This window comes from Equus asinus, chromosome 6 (assembly GCF_041296235.1).
Source record: "Equus asinus isolate D_3611 breed Donkey chromosome 6, EquAss-T2T_v2, whole genome shotgun sequence".
Taxonomy (NCBI): Eukaryota; Metazoa; Chordata; class Mammalia; order Perissodactyla; family Equidae; genus Equus; species Equus asinus.
The window spans coordinates 75122863-75140000 of NC_091795.1; the positions used below are offsets into that span (position 1 = coordinate 75122863).

Genomic DNA, 17138 nt, shown 5'->3' on the forward strand with positions numbered 1-17138 from the left:
CATTACAATTACTTTATGAGCACCTGCTAAGACACACATTAGCTTTTATCCCAGTGGAAAAGGTCCTACCAGGTAAATGTCTTTCTTAGAGGCTGAGAGGGACATTGCCTATAGGAAGCTTATTGCGGAGGGCTCTCTGAAGCAACACCTGTTAGGAAATAAGGAAAGAGGATGGGGCAGAGGGAGAGGTTAAACACTGAAGCAGTCACAACCAAGGCCACAGCAGATCCCGTGGGAGCTCTGGAGCTGGGATACCTTCAGAATGGTCCCAAACTGAGGTATGAGTGCTGTGCCTTTGAACCCCGAATCAGCCCAAACCACTCAGGAAGAGATGTAACCTTGGTTCCTCAACCATGGCTGTTGATCTCCCAGGAAGGGACTCAACTTGGAGGCATCAGCAGCCAATGCCCTCAGCAGTTGGGGAAATGAATGCCTTGGTTGGGAAGGGTGATCTGAGTTGTGCACTACAGCTTCCATTGCTCATTTTACAGTCTGGATTCAAATCCTAGTCTTTTCTGCCTCCAAAATTCTGCTCATCTCTACTGCATGTCTCTGTTACCACCACTGCCAAGTTGATGATCCATTCTGGGAAAACTAAGATCTGTTGCTGTGTCTGGCTTCAACTGGAAAAATGCTTCTAACACACTCACAGCTAGAGTTCATCTCTGGAAGATATATAGTCTACTAAGTAAAAAGATGTAGCTACTACTGACAAATATTACTAACTCTCACATTTCCCAGGTAACCTATTAAGAAAGAGTTTATGTTGGAAATTTACAGACAAAATGACGAAGGCAAAAAAACTTCACATGAATCTTTCCAGCTATACCAAGCACAAATAAACAGAAAGTGTTTTTACACTTTGCCAACTAGCTCAGACTGAATTTAAGGAGGAAAAGTTATTAGTTAAGGTTGAAAGGAAATTGGCAAGAAATGTATATGGCCTGAGGCATCTTTGTTCAAGGGTGGAACTGAATGTCCTTGCAATTAGCATGCTTATGCTACAGAATGACCCTTTCCCCACCCTTTCCCAGCCTTGCCCCCACATTCTTTCTCTCTTTCTCTTTTCTTCCCCAGCTCATGCATACTTAGAATCTGGCGTCTTGCTCAGTGCCATGCTGGACATCTATGGCTGTGTTTGCTTAGCCCTTCTTCCTGGGATCTGCTCCTGCCTCCACTCCAACCACTAAGGGATGGTCTGTCTCCCTTCAGGTGTGCAGTTGACCTAGTCCTTGTCCAGAATGTTTCGGCTTGGAACCAATCAAAGAGGAACAGCTCCTCTTGAGCAGTGGAGAGTCAGATGTAAAGCCCAGCCTCTCAGGGGCTATGTTTTCTGCTGTGTGAAAAACAAAGAGAAAAATCTGAAGCCAACATCCAGCGAAAGGGAGAGGTAAATAGAGTGCTGGTTCCATACCACTGCCTGGTTCCAGGGGTCCCCAGACCCACCACACCCTTGCACTATGTTGACTGGTTATGTGAGCCCTACATCCACCCCTTTCCCCAAATTACCAAGAGTTGGATTTCTGTCCTCAGAGTTCTGATACATAATAGACTCATAAAAAATAAGGAAATACTTAAGGTTAATTAAATATTGAATAAAGTCGATGAAAGAAAGAGTAGGGTTTCTTTTTTGGAGGAGTCTTAAAAATGATAGCCACTTTCCTTATTTTAAGGATCTTTTTGCCTGGAGGCAGAGAGCTGTACCTCTCAAAGGTCCACCTATTTTTATGAGTCTATGATGTATCAGAACTCTGAGGCCACCATGTCTATCAAGTTTCCTCTCTAGAACAGAACCATGATTCTCCATCACCTGACATCACCACATAGGCCCAGGAAGTACCACTGAAACCTGACAGACCCTTGTTTGCATGGATCAGTGGGGTGAATCTGCTCCTCAGGTTCCCTCTCCAGACCTGAATTCTCAGGGTCTTCCTTTAGGAGATGTTCTTATTCAATGCCTACACTGCCCCAGATAGAACTCACGGGAGACTGACAATAAAATCATTTAATTAGCTGACAATAGAAAATAGATCAGCACTGTTTGCATAACCAATCTTTCACTTAGACACAGAGATTTCATTGTCCTATGGCTTTCTTCCCAACACATTTAAACATTCTGCACAAGACCTAAATCCATCTTTTCTTTTCATACTGTTTTTTTTCCATCTTCCTAGAATCTCTTCAGATACTTTAATCTTTCTCAAAAGGTAGAGCCCAAACCTCAAAGCGATATGTGGGTGAGGCCTTGAGCAGTGGCAGGGGGAGTGGGAAGTTATTTCTCAACTCCTGTATGCCAGGCCATTAATACATCCAAGTATCAAGTTTGAGTTTAAAATAACATGGTGACCTTTCCCTCTACTCTCCTAGGACTTTCTGAGTCAAAACACATGCCCAGGGCTCCCTGGCAATCTCTCAGGAGATGAGTGCCACCTTGATCATAAAATGAACATCACGGCCACTAGCCCATACCCAATACAGTTTTCACGTCTCTCATGCTATAACAAGGGGTCAGTCTAGGACCGAAAATGCTGCCATTCTTCTGGAGGCTCCCTTAAAGTCTAAGGTTCCCCTGGGCCTCTGATTTTTGAGGAGATAGGCTGGGAGCCTGGGACGCGTCCCTCATTCTTTGGGGACTAGGCAGAGTTGGAACAGACCTCTTTGGGTAGCTGTGATCCCAGGGATACTAGTTCATAATTTCTATTCAGTTGGGCATTTTTGATATGACTTTGAGTATCCTTTCTGGGCCACGACCAGGTCCTTCCTTGCTCCAGGGAAGGAAAGTTTGAGGAGCATTAAAGAGATGCAAGTCTCCACAGTCCTCCCATCTCCTGCACCCCTACTGGTTCCTCCACCCACGGGGATGAGGAGGCTCCCAGGTGTCCAGAAGCTAAAGGTGGTTCAGCCAGGAAGGTTGAGAGTCGCCTTTGGCTTAGACCGCACCCTGGGAATTATAGGACCTAATCCTGGTAAATGCAGTCTGCCGAGAACCAGGGATGGCTTTTGTTTGGTCCAACAGGCTACTAGCAGGTTAAAAATGCCTGAGGCATGTGTGTATTTGACAACCACTAGCAAACCTACAACAACAAACCCCTTTAGGGACACAAGAGAAATGAACAATGTGACCAGTGATGTTCTCAACCTCCCCAACACTCCTAATCCAGAAGGGCTGAGAGAAATGCAATCTATTTTAGGGACTTGGTCAATGACTTTTAAAAAAGTAACACATCTGATTTCCCACTTGGATTATTTATTTAAGGAGCCCCCGGGTCGGTGTGTATGAAGCCTTTGGTAGCACAGTAGCGTGGAAGACAGTGTAGGATGCGGGTCTTGGGAGTTGGGAATTCCTTCTCCTTCCTCACTCTGACCCCTACCACTGCTGCCACCAAGGTCTACGAGTCCTCATCATTTATTATGTGAGTTTTCTATATTTGGAAACACTTTGGAGGAAAATTTCCACACTTAGAAAGTCATTAACCATGAGTCTCTAATACATGCATTCTTCCATGCCCTAACTTTTAGCTTTGAAAGGTTTATTGTTGAGAATGTTCATTTTGGATGCAGCAGAACTAAGGGGACACAGGGACAGTCCCCTCCTCCACAGCTTCTGGTCCTTGGTGTGGGGAAGATACTGAAATGCAGACGTATGAGAGTTTCTTAAATTCCCCTGCAAGTGGCACCCTCTGCCTGTCTCACTGGTCATATGCTGTGACTTTTGGAGGGTGGGATGGAGGGATGGGTGGGCGGCTTTTTCAGAGTTGGAGTAAGTGTCCTCTCTGCTTCCACACTTAGGAGCTTGGCTCAGGCTCTGAAAGGCTTCTATCCTTCCCTTCATCGTGCTGGGAATGAGCAAGTCTAAGCAAGTCATACCAAGTCAAGAGGGATTTTTAAAGTTATGATTCCTTATTTCTCATGACAAAAGCTAGACATGTTAATTTCAGGAAAATACAGATTTAAAAAAAGCAAAGTTACCCACAACTCCCTCATCTTAAAGAAATCACTATTAACACCTAATTGAGGCCTACATCTTCCCCTCCCTTCACCTGTGCACATATACATTGAAAGTAACAACTTACCGAGGGCTCAGGTGCTGGGCTGTATGGTTTACATCCATCATTCCACATACTCTGCACAAGTCTACTGGTCACTCTACTGTGCCCCAGCATGGTGCGTGGACAGAATGTGGGCCCTGGAGCCAGACCACCCAGGTGCTGAGCCCCTCTCTGCCACCCACGAGCTGTGTGATCTCCAGCAAGTCAGTCAGCACTCTGTGCCTCTGGGTCCACACCTGTGGGTCATAACAGCACTGGCACTGGATGGGTTGTGCAGAGGAGTAAATGAGTCAATCCATGTAAAACGTTTACTCCTCGCTACCTGTGAGCACCCAGCTCAGTGGAGTCATCCACCAGCTCCTTTTCAGAGATATGGAAACATGTTCAGAGAAGTCAGAGACTTGGCCGAGGTCCCACAAGTATTAAGTGACAAAGCCAGGTGTGAGACTTCAATCTCTTCTGACTCTAGGTTTTTTATGATAACATACACGTGTATGCGTGTGTGTGTCTGTGTGTGTGAGAGAAGGAGAGAGGGAAGAAAAGAAAGAGCTCCCTCTCCCCCAGACTCTCCATTGTAAACATCTTTCAGTCACTGCATAATAAAATCTCCAGTGCCTGGATGTGCCCTGGACCTCGTCTCAGTCAGTGGGTAGGGTCCTGGGCAGCTGGCAAAGGCCTGGCTTCATTCAGGGCTGTGCTGCTCCAGCTGCAACTGCACAGGAGGCTCCAGGGCTCTTGTTAACATGCAGATTCTGAGTCAGGAGGTGAGGCTGCGGCCTGAGACTCTGCATTTCTAACAAGTACCCAAGTGATGCTGGTTGCTGCTAGTCTGGGAACCACACTGTAGTGAGGTTCTCAAAAATTCTGGCCGGTGAATCTGCTGTACCTTGCACCTTTCTCCTGCTGACTCTTGTTTACATAAGCTGTCTCCAGTCTCCCCTCACATTCTGAGTTCTTCTACGTTGCTCATCATGACATCAGAGCTCCTGAGGAGGGTTCCCCAGCTGGAGCACATGTGGGCCCACATGGGAGCACTGAGTCCCAGCGTTGCCATCAACAGTCTCAACCCTGGGGGGGCTCTGCGCAAAGACTGCTGGGACCGATACTGATCCAAATTGTCTGAAGCACTTCAGGGGCACACTTGTGTTTACGGATTCCAGAGAAAACACATGTTCACTCTGGAGCCAAGCACTGAGGGTGGTAGGGAGCACGGGCCTGTGGGGGGCACAGCTTAGTGAAGGGATCTTCCACCTCCCACGAACAGGCCTAGGAGGCATTGAGATCTTCCAGTGAAAACCTCTGCAGTCCTGATGTCATCTCTCATGCCCACAGCATTACAAATGGCCACTCTCTCAAGTTTGTCATCTGGTGCCATCTGGAAGCCCATCCCTGAGACAGGGCATCCTCCGGAACATAAAGAGCAGGTTACGTTTGACACCCTCTGAGGCAATTCCAGGAAGTGGTCAGAGTATATGAGACACACTGAGAATTCTGAGCGTGGCAATCTGGAGTGGGGGTTAGTTGATGCCAATGCAATAACCCCAGACATATAGGAAAATTCTGTCTTAAAAAGGTCTTTCCCTGTGATTTTTCCATGACATGACCAGCCTTTCACTCACTTGTTTACCCCAGCAGACACCACTTAGGTCCCAATAAAACCAGAAGTGTGGGGAGTGACACCCTGGGAATTAGGAATTTCTTTTTCCTCTCTTCCTCAGGATGTACTCTGTTTCCACAGCAGGCAATATCTATGGGTGCTGGTTGAGCTGGCTGCTATTGTCACCCTTTTAGAACGAGCTCCCTGTCTGTTGGGGATTTTCCATGGTGACATAAATCTCTAAGCCTCATACTAGCAAAGTATACTCATTGCTGCCTCAATTAGAACAAGTGAAATATTTCGAAATTCTCATGAGCCCGGCCAAGCCCTTAATGGGGTGGGTTTTAAAAAGTTCCAGATTCCTTTCTTTCCATGCCAGCCAGGGGCACGCTTCCCTAGCACAACATCGAATCCCCCTCAAAATATCAACCCCCCAGAATGGAGGCCCCTGTGAGCCTGTCTATTTAGGCCCTGAACTGAGCATGAGAATACTCAATGTACAAAAACAAGCAGAGCAGGAAGGTCACTTATTAAGCTATGCCTGCCAGCCACAGGGAAACTTCCTGTGATCAGATATCTGAGAATGGGGTCAGGTCTGGTCCCTCCAGCCCTTGTGATCGGAACACTGACTCAGAACCAGAAAGCTGACCGCTGGGGCAGTGCCTGCAGAGGAGGAAGAGTACAGCTAGAAGTCAAACCTGGACTTAACGTCAGAGCTGCCCCTTCTGCTGTGTGACCTCTCTGAGCCAATGTTTCTTTAAAACGGGGTAGTGATACCTGCCTTATCTATTCTCCTGGGGTTATTGTGAGAGTAAGGCAACATATTTAAAAGTGATTTGAAAGCTGTACAATGTTATTCCATGATAAGATCTGGGCTAATTATGAAGATTAAATTAAATGAGAATACAGATATATCTATATATACACCTACACACAGTGGGCTCCCGTAAATGTTTAACAACTGCCTTTCTAAAGGGAAATGCCATGATTTTTAGCATTTGCCAGTATCCATGGTGTAAATATTCTCACCGTAACTGATTTCAAAGTACCAGTGTGACATCACTGAATGTCAAGTTGAGAAGAAATGTGCATAGCTGATTCTTGTGAGCAGGGATGAGCCTGGTCAAGCACACCACAGTTCATATATTTCACCCCCTCACCTATGAAGCACTTTGCACAGTGCCTGAAAACAGGGCTCTCACCTCCTCCTTCTGCTCATTATTTCACTACCCAGGGTTCTCGGGTGGGGAAATGGCAGCCCCTCTCTGCCTGCTGAATCAGAGTTGCCGGATGGTGTGTGTTCTAAAGCTCCCAGGGTGATTCTGATAAGCAGCCCTGGCTAGGAAGCACGGCACAGGCTGCAGGCTCCTCCAGAGCAGTGACTACATCCTGTTTTTGTTTGTGTCCCCAGTTCCAGAACAGGATCTGACCCATTAGATGCTTCTCTAAACTCAGTGATAGCAGCTCATTATAAATAACTAAAATGATCCAGAAAGACGTCAGACCTGCCGAGAGGTGTGAGGAGAAATGGCCCATGCCTACTGCCATTTGCACAGCTGGGTTTCTCTCTCTTCCCCATGTCATCCCTGCTGATCTGTGTTTCTTCTTTAAGAGCCACCCATGTGCCCCCAGCCCCACCATCTATCCTGGCTCTGCTGATTCCCCTGTGGGGCCTGTGGGGCCTGTGCCTACTCATTCCAACTCTGAGTTATCCCCTCCAGACCCTCAGGCCCCAGGGCCCTTTCCTTCTCCCTGAACTGAGAGCCAATCGGCCAGATGCATCAAACTCAAACAAGAGGTGGAGGGTGTGAGCGCATGCGTGTCTGTCTCCCCATTGCCTTCTGCTCATGCCTTCTTTGTCTGATAGCTCTGTCCCTAAGACTGAGTATGTCCATAACAGGCCCTCAGTAAGTTTCTTGAATAAAGGAAAACAAGTTACTGGGACTGGACCACAGGAAGGGAGGAGAGGAAGGCATTCCAGGTGAATTAATTGCTCCAGGAAAGACCTCAAGTAATTGGTCCTTCCTTGGCCTGAGTACAATAGCAAAGGAAAACTGATTTGTAAGCCAAAAATGTTGACATCTCCATCTATCAGGGAATGTATGTCCCACCCGTTTTTATGGCCTCTCCCAATCCCACACGGCAATATAAGTTACCAACTCTCTTACCTTCCTCAAGGTAACCTGGAGAAAAATGAGAAGGGGAAGCTCTCCAAGAACAGAACAAAAATTTCCAAATCGCCTGTTTTAGGTGACCAAATTTTCTCAGCCCACATAGAACAAGCTACCAGGTATGACACTTGCACGCACCAGAAGGGACTAGCCTTCTTGTAACCAGGGTCATTGCAGGAAAATCCAGCCTTACAAGCTACAATAAGTGGTCCTCATGGTCAAGTTTTGGAGCTGAAAACTAAATGTTCTTATCATACACTCAAAACAAGTGTGACTTCCTGATTTAAAGAAAAAGAGGGAAGAGATTATCATTTATTAAGCACTTAATATAGCCTTTATTAAGACAGTGTGCTCACACATGAGTACAACCTGCGTACAACCCCGTGAAGTATGTCTTCTCACCCCATTTCAGAGATGAGGGAAACACACAGAGCCTTCATACATACACCCATGGGCACACCGTGCACAAGCAGCAGAGTCGGAACTACCACCGGGTCTCCCCGGCAGCTGCCTTGGACATGGATTCTAGACTTAGCTACCACTGCTATCACTTTACCATAGGTCCTCCAAAATGAATCCCAGGGAGAGGGTCATCAAGACCACAAAAGGAGGCAGGGCCTCCTCCTTTTCCTTCCTTCTAGGGCCCTTTCATGGAAGGGAGGCACAAGGAGGAAGGGGAGGGAAGAACCATGTTTAAGGCAGGGAGTAGGTGACCAGTGACCAGATAGAAATTCTTAAGTTCACAGCCATTAGGTTTTTAGGACTACAGGCTTAAGACACCCAGAGGAATAATGTTTGCTCTTAAAAAACAAAATGAGTGGCAAGAAATGATTGTTTAAATTAAAATGGAAGGTATATGACCCATACTGGCTATCCATCGTGCAGTCCTTGGATCTCTCAGTCCCCATTAATCTGGCCCCATGGGCCTCGCCTGACCTCTGCCTCCGCCACCCCCAGCTAAGGTCCTGGAAGGAAGGGAGTGGGCCTCATTCATCTTAGAATCCTTGGAATCCAGCAGACAGAGTTGCTGGCAGAGAGCTAGTGTTAAAAAAATAAATCTGTTGAATTGGACTTTCTTTTTTCCACCTTTATTCCCAAGGTAACCTCTTGGCGTCTTTCAACTAACTCTCATCCTAGGCGTCCCTTCTCCTCTAGGCTGTCTCCACTGGCGCCTCCTCGCTGCCCTTGCCTATGGAGCAGTGCATAACAGGGTTTTAGCCCTCATAGAATTGGATTAAGAGAAGCTGTTTATGTTCTGAGTCAGACTGTACATCCTTTCGGGTAGGAACAGTTTATCATTGAATTTTGTACCCTCAGCACCTTGCATAGTGCCTGAGACACAGGAAATGCTCATTAAACATTAAACTGAGATCAACTCTGGCAACAGTGGGTGAGAAAGTAAGTCTCTAACATCCGAAATATTTAAATACAGTCTCTGCAACTTTGATCAGGAAGTCCCATGATGACAAGGGTCAGGTATAACCAGTTGTCAAATAAGATTCTAAACACAGTATAGGTGGCTTAGTTCCTAACAATAGGATGTGTGTATTTTTAGGAGTTGAGTTTCTATTCAGAGCATCAACAGTTGAAACCATTCTCCACTCACCTGTGAGTAAACCAGAGGATTGAGCATAGATTATTTAACACGATAAACTCACGGTCTCACCAGGAAGAAAACCAACATGCTGCACCCACTGTGAGGTGAGTCCCAAACGGGCAGAGACCCTGCAGAAGCATGACGAGGCTGCTTCCAAACCTCCCGCCCAAAGCACGGCACTACAGAAGGCCGGGGCTGGAGGCCGGGACACCTATTTCCTTACTGCAGGATTTCTTTTTCTTTTTTCTACTTTTTTTTCTGCTTTTTCCCCCCAACTCCCCCCCGTACATAGTTGTATATTATAGTGGTGGCTCCTTCTAGTTGTGCTATGCGGGACCTCGCCTCAGCCCGTCCTAATGAGCAGTGCTACGTCCGTGCCCAGGATCTGAACCGGCAAAACCTTGGGCCTCCGAAGTGGAGTACGCAAACTTAACCACTGGGCCACAGGGCCGGCTCCCTGAAGAACTTCTTAGGGACTTTAATCACCTAATGTCTACGGGGACTCTCCCTGAAGGGACAGGGTGCGCCTCATTTCCCAAATTCTTTGGCCATAGAGTTCTTCTTTAGCCGAACTTCTATTAACACCCTCTGGGTAATGTGGCACCACATCTGGAGCTGCCCTTCATCGTGTTCAGTTCCATGAATATCGGTTTACCACCTCACTGTGCCCAAGGTGATGTTCTAGGGGCAAGAAGGGCCACACAGAGAAAGATGGACAGTCCCTGCTCTCATGGAGCTTTCAGCCTCACAGGGGGGATCAGAGAAGGCAGAATCAGAGAAGGGGCAGAAAGCAAAACAGGATGAAGGTCAGCACATGACAAGTACCCTAAGCAAGGCCAAAAGTGGCGGGGGGGGGGGGGTGGCGGGTACAAAGCGGGAGACAGAGCATCCGGCTTAGGGGCAGATGTGGGATCTGGGAGAAACCTCATGCAAGAGGTAGGCTTTCCACAGGCAGACATGAGGTGGTGGGGGGAGGGAAGAACGCTATAAAGGGCAGTAGGAGAAAGGACAGACATGAGGAGGGATGAGCCACATTGTGCAGAGGGTGGCAGGGAGTGGTGTAATGGGGAGAAAGCCTGGGAAGGTGGTTTGGGTTCACATTATGAATGTCACAGAAAGAGTATTTCATGGAAAACTCCAAAAGGTCCTTAAGCAGCGGAGTGACGTAACTAGAGCCACATTTTAGACCACAGAGTCTTCTCAACGCTTGCCCTTATGTGATCCATTAGTCCACAAGCAACTCTCTAAAGAGATGGCTGTTTTTGAGGCCATATGGTATACAGCCAAAGTATATTGAGTTTAATTTGTATGTCAGTCTACCATCTTAGAAATAAAAGTGGAAAAGTTTTCCAAAGAAGATATGTCTTATAATTAGTGAATATTAAGGACTTATGTTACGGGAAAAAAGATGACAGCTAAAATCTACTGCATTAGTTCTCAATTGCTATATAACAAATTGCTAAGATAAACTTAACAACTTAAAGCACACATTTGTTATCCCACGGTTTTTGTGAGACAGGAGTCCAGGGACAGATGAGGCAGGTCCTGTCCTTCAGGGCCTCTCATCAAACTGAAACCAAGGAGTCGGCCAGGGCTAGGGGCTCATCCGAAGGCTCAACTGAGGAAGGATCTACTTCCAAGCAAAAGCGCGTGTTGGCAGAATCGTTTCTTGAGGGTTGTTAGACTGAGGGACCTCCTCAGATCCTTGCTGCCTTCAGGGCTTCCTGTTGGCCCAAGGCCACCCTCAGTTCCTGACCACATGGGCCTCTCCAACATGCGGCCTGCTTTATCAAAGCCAGCAAGGGAGAGAGTCTTCTAGTAAGACAGAAGCCACTATTTTATGCAACCTAATCATGGAAGTAACATCCCTTCCATGTTGCCAATGTTTTATTAGAAACAAACAAACAACTCAAGGGAAGGAGACTATACAGGGCCATGAATACCAGGAGGCAGAGATCATTGGGGGCCATCTTACAGGCTGCCTGCCTCATCTATAGCTTACTAAATTCCTAGCACACAATAAACTTATGAGATGCTCATAATGTTTTAATAATGATTTCCTAAATGAACCTATAGAACTTGGGATCAGTGCAAGAAGCAGTTTATTTGGTGGAATGTTACATTCAAGGATAAATAACCCTCTGTTGTAAGAACAATCATGGAGGAGAAAAAAGGAACCCCCTTACCTCAGTGAACCCTTCTCCCCCGCCAGCTGTGTCTCTGTCCTTAGGACTAAGCTCAGCCAGTCTGCTTTCATTCAAGTCCTCAGATTCTTGCAAGCACTGGGAAAGGAAAAGACACTCTTTTGTTCTGTGCAGATGAAAGAAGATACTCTTCATTCTGTCTGGTTCATACCCCTCCCCAGGATTGCCTCTTTCACATAAAGAATGTACAGCTACATTCCTGAAGATGAGAAACCAAATGCTGTCAGGGCTGATTTGTGATTCTTGTGATTCTCAGAGGAAGAAAGGAAAGACCGGGGAGGGTTTATCTGGATGTGTGTAACAGTTCAAGTAGGATTGGCTGGGTCAGGAGACGGCTAATAAAATACAGTGTCTTTGATCTGTAGGTCACCAGTTTATTTAGGGTTGCCCTGAGACGTTCCCTGGAAATATGTGTTCTTGGAATTCTTCCAGAAAAGCTTAAAACCTTAGGGTTATCTTTTTCTGTTTTGTAGTGTGCTGGGTTTGATTTATCATTCCCTATGAAGTTGTGGGTGAGATTTCACCTTTATTTGTTCAAAAACCATCCAGGCACACAAAAGCGCTCTCCCTGAAAGTGATGGTCTGAGGATCCTGCCAAGATAAGACTATAGGATTTCTATTACATCTTTCAGGGAAATCACCACCCCAGCCCGGGGTGTGAAGTGGAGGGTCTCAAGGCCTTGCTATTCAACTTGGCCATCAGACATCAACAGGGACTTTTTCCATCAGACTATGGAGCCCAGAGGAAATGCCACAGGACATTAAATATGTCAACACTATGCTTTTCAAGAAGAAATGTGAGAAGCTGGCTTCGGTCACCAAGATGGCCACACTCTATCAGTGAGTCAGTGCTGGCCATGTTCCTCTATGTTAGTACCTCACTATTCATCCAGACAGCAATGTGGAAAGTATAGGACCTTAACTGTGTTAAACAAAAGAAATAAAGAATTTAGAGTATAATGTCAAATTACCCACATTATGCTTATAAAAATAATGTTATATTTTTTCAAGGAGGTGTTTGGCGAAGAGGGAGGGTAGATGGTGAATTAAAGTTACATGGGGTTAAGTTTGGGTTTGTGATGCCCACTTTCACCCCAAAAAGCAGCATGCTAGGGTAAGCCCCATGGTGTGGTGGTTATATCCTGCTCATACTCTTTCCGTGGCCCGGGTTCATGGGTTCGGATCTCGGGTGCAGACCTACACCACTTGTCAAGCCATGTTGTGGTGACAACACACATATAAAGCAGAGGAAGATTGATACAGATGTTAGCTCAGGGCTAATCTTCCTCAAGCAAAAAAAGAGGAGGATTGGCAATAGATGCTAACTTAGAGTGAACTTTCGTCACCAAAAACAGCAACATGCGTTCTCAAAAGTCAGTGTTACGATCTGCAAAAGACATTACTTGAAGAGTCAGGTCTTCTCAAAAAAAAAGAGAGAGAGGCCAAGAGGTAGAAAAGAGCAAAGATCCAGAAGTGGGAAAGCAGACACTCAGGTTCACATTAAGAGTGACCGGAGTGTTCCTAATATTTTAAAGCTTTTTACTATGAAATTGACACATATTCAGAAAAATATGCAAAAGTCTGTAACAATGATTTGGCAAAGAAGCATATTAACCATGATCTATGTTAATAAATAAGATATTGCCAACACCCCAGAAGCCCTTCATACACCCTCCTGGTCATCCCACTGTGTACCCACAAGAGTAACCACTCTTCTGTCTTTTGTGGTAATCACTTCCTTGTTTTCCTTTACAGTTTTAACACCCAAGCACGTATTACTAACTAATAGATCAATTTCATCTGCTTTTTGAACATTATATTATATACATGGAAACAGGCAGCATACATTTTTTTCATGTCTGGCTTTCTTTGCTCAACATAATGTTTGAGAGATTCACTCATGTTGTTGCTGTGGTGTACCTCTAGTAAATTCATTTTCACTGATCCACACTACTCCATTGCATGGGTATCCCACCATTTATGTATCTATTTTACTGTTAGTAGACTTTTGGATTGATTCCATTTGGGGGCTATTATGGATAATGATGCTATAAACATTCTTGTATGAGAGTTTTGGAGCACGTGTGCTGGCTTTTGTGCTTGTGTACGTGTGTTTGTCTAGGAGTAAAACTGTTGGGTCATAGGGTCTGTATATCTTCAGAGTTAGTAGATATTGCTCAACTGTTTTGCTCAGAGTATATCACACGGTCATTTCAATATTAGCCATTCTGTTGAGTATGTGGTCATCTAATTGTGACTTTAGCTTGCATTTCTCTGATGACTGAGTCTGAGTATACTTCATAGTTTTATTGACCATTTCATTATCCTCTTTTGTGAAACACCAAGTTTTCCAGTTGGGTTATTTTCTTCTTACTGATTTATAGTTTTTATTTATTTTTCTAATAGTCTGGATCACATCCTTTTCCAGTTATATGTATCATAAATATCTACTCACAACTTTGAGCTTTCATTCTCCTTGTCGTGTCTTTTGATGAACAGAAGTTCCTAATTTCAATGTTGTTTAATATTTTAAAAAATTTTTTCCTGTGGCATTAGTGCTTTTTGTGTCCCATTCAAGAAATCTTTACCTCCCCCAATGTCATGAAGATATTCCCCTATATTATCTTCTAGAAGATTTATTTTTCCACATTTAAATCTATAATTCACTTAGAATTTTAATATATGGTGTGAGATGGGGGTCAAGATTCACTTTTCTCTATATGGATATCTAAATAACCCAGCACCATTTATTGAAAACAACATAATTTCTCCTTTGTCACAAATCAAGTGTCTCTATATGTGTATTTCTGGATTCTATATTCTGTTCCATTGGTCTATATGTCCTTGCACTAACATCACACTTTCTTTTTTTTTTTTAATTTTTCCAAGTAATTTTATTGGGATTATAATGGTTTATAACATTATGTAATTTCAGGTGTACATTATTATTTATGAATTCCTGAATACACTTCATTGTGCTCACCTCCAGTGGTCCAATTTTTATCCATTACCATACATATATGCCCCTTTATCGCTTTCACCCACCCCCTTCCCCACTGGTTACCACTAATCTGTTTTCTTTATCCATATATTTGTTATCTTCCACATATGAGTGAAATCATGCAGTGTTTGTCTTTCTCTGTCTAGCTTATTTTGCTTAACATCATACCCTCAAGGTCCATCCCTATTGTTGCAAATGGACAATTTTTGTCTTTTTTGTGGCTGAGTAGTATTCCATTGTATATATATATACCACATTTTCTTTATCCATTCATCTGTAGATGGGCACTTGGGTTGCTTCCACATCTTGGCTATTGTGAATAATGCTGCAATGAATATAGGGGTGTAAAAATCTCTTTGGATCATTGATTTCAAGTTCTTTGGATAAATACTCAGTAGTGGGATAGCTGGATCATATGGTATTTCTATTTTTAATTTTTTGAGACATCTCCATACTATTTTCCATAGTGGTCGCACCAGTTCGCATTCCCACCAACAGTATATGAGCGTTTTTTTCTTCACATCCTCTCCTAAATTTGTTGTTTTTTGTCTTGGTAACTATAGCTATTCTGACTGGTGTAAGGTGATATCTCATTGTAGTTTTGATTAGCATTTCCCTAACAATTAGTGATGTTGAGCGCCGTTTCAAGTGTCTGTTGGCTGTCTGTATATCTTCCTTGGAACAGTGTCTTTTCATATCCTCTGCCCACTTTTTGATTGGGTTGTTTGTAGTTTTTTGTTGAATTGTAAGAGTTCTTTTTATATTTTGGAGATCAACTCCTTGTTTGATAAATGATTTGCAAATATTTTCTCCCAGTTGGTGGGTCGTCTTTCCATTTTGTTCATGCTTTCCTTTGCTTTGCAGAAGCTATTTAGTCTGATGTAGTCTCATTTGTTAACTTTTTCTTTTGTTTCCCTTACCCAAGTAGACATGGTATTCAAAAAGATGTGGCTAAGACCAATGTCCAAGAGTGTACTGTCTGTATTTTCTTCTAGGAGTTTTATGGTTTCAGGTCTTACATTCAAATCTTTAATCCATTTAGAGTTAATTTTTGTGTATGGTGCAAGCTAATGGTCTACTTTCATCCTTTTGTATGTAGCTGTCCAGTTTTTCCAACACCATTTGTTGAAGAGTCTTTCCTATCTCCATTATATATTCTTGGCTCCTTTGTCAAAGATTAACTGTCTGTAGATGTGTGGTTTTATTTCTTGGCTTTCAATTCTGACTCATTGATCAGTTTGTCTGTTTTTGTGCCAGTAACATGCTGTTTTGATTATTATAGCTTTGTAGTATGTTTTGAAGTCAGGGATTGTGATACCTCCAGCTTTGTTCTTTTTTCTCAGGATTGTTTTGGCTATTTGGGGTCTTTTGTTGTTCCATATAAATTTTTGGATTCTTTGTTCTATTTCCGTGAAGAATGTCATTGGGATTTTGATTGGGATTGCATTGAATCTGTACCCTGCTTTAGGTAGTATGAACATTTTAACTATGTTTATTCTTCCAACCCATGAACATGGACTATCTTTCCATTTCTTTATGTCTTCTTCAATTTCCTTCAATGTCTTACAGTTTTCAGTGTACAGGTCTTTCACCTATTTGGTTAAGTTTAATATTACACTGTCTTAATTGCTGTCACTTTATAATAAGTCTTGATATCTGACAGTGTAAGTCTTCAACTTTGTTCTTCAAGATTGTTTTGGCATTCTCAGCCCTTGAATTCCCATATACGTTTTACAATCAGATTTTTAATTTCTGCAAAAAAACTACTGGAATTTTGATTAAGACTATTTTGAACCTATAGATCAGTTTTGGGAGAAACACATTTTTACTATAATGAGTTTTCCAACTCATGAGCATAATATTTCCCACCATTTATTTATTTAGGACTTGTTTAATTTCCCTAAAAATATTTTCATTTTCTGTTGAGGTATTTGCCACCTTTTAAAAAAAGATTAATCCTAAGTATTTGACTTTTTCATGCTATTATAAATGGTATCATTTAAATTTTTTTCCTTTTCAAAATCCATGCAGGTTCTTTGTATGTGTAAATTGAAAAGTTGATTTTTAAATCTATATGGAAATTCTGAATTTGAGAATCAATAATTTTCATCAATTCTGAAAAATTTTCAGCTGTTAATTCTTCACATGCCTCTTCCCCATTCTCTTTAATATCCTTCTGAAATTTTGATTAGAAATATCCTTCTGGAAATCTATCCTTCACGTCTCCTAAATTCTCTTTTATTTTTCTCCGTTGCTGATATGAATGTGTTGCATTATCTCCAGAGTTATCCTTTCCTTCACTAATTCTCCCTTCAGCTCTAATCTGTTGTTTAACCCAGTAGTTCTCAAAAGAGGGTGATTTTATCCCCCAGCAGACATTAGCAACATGTGGAAACATTTTTGGTTGTCACAACTGGGAGGGGCATGCTACTGGTATCTAGAGGATAGAGGCCAGAGATGTTAGTAAGCATCTTACAATGCACAGGACAGTCCCCAACAACAAAGGATTATCCAGCCCA

General features: G+C 43.5%; 1 long non-coding RNA gene across 1 annotated transcript in view; it reads right to left on the reverse strand.

Annotated features, from left to right (window-relative positions):
* Positions 1 to 11598: 11598 nt before the first annotated feature.
* The window catches only part of LOC139045608 (uncharacterized), a 10205-nt gene continuing 4665 nt past the window's right edge, over positions 11599 to 17138 (reverse strand). The window contains exon 3 of the long non-coding RNA XR_011504305.1: positions 11599 to 11696. This is a non-coding gene — a long non-coding RNA (uncharacterized lncRNA). The remainder of the gene's footprint in view (positions 11697 to 17138) is intronic.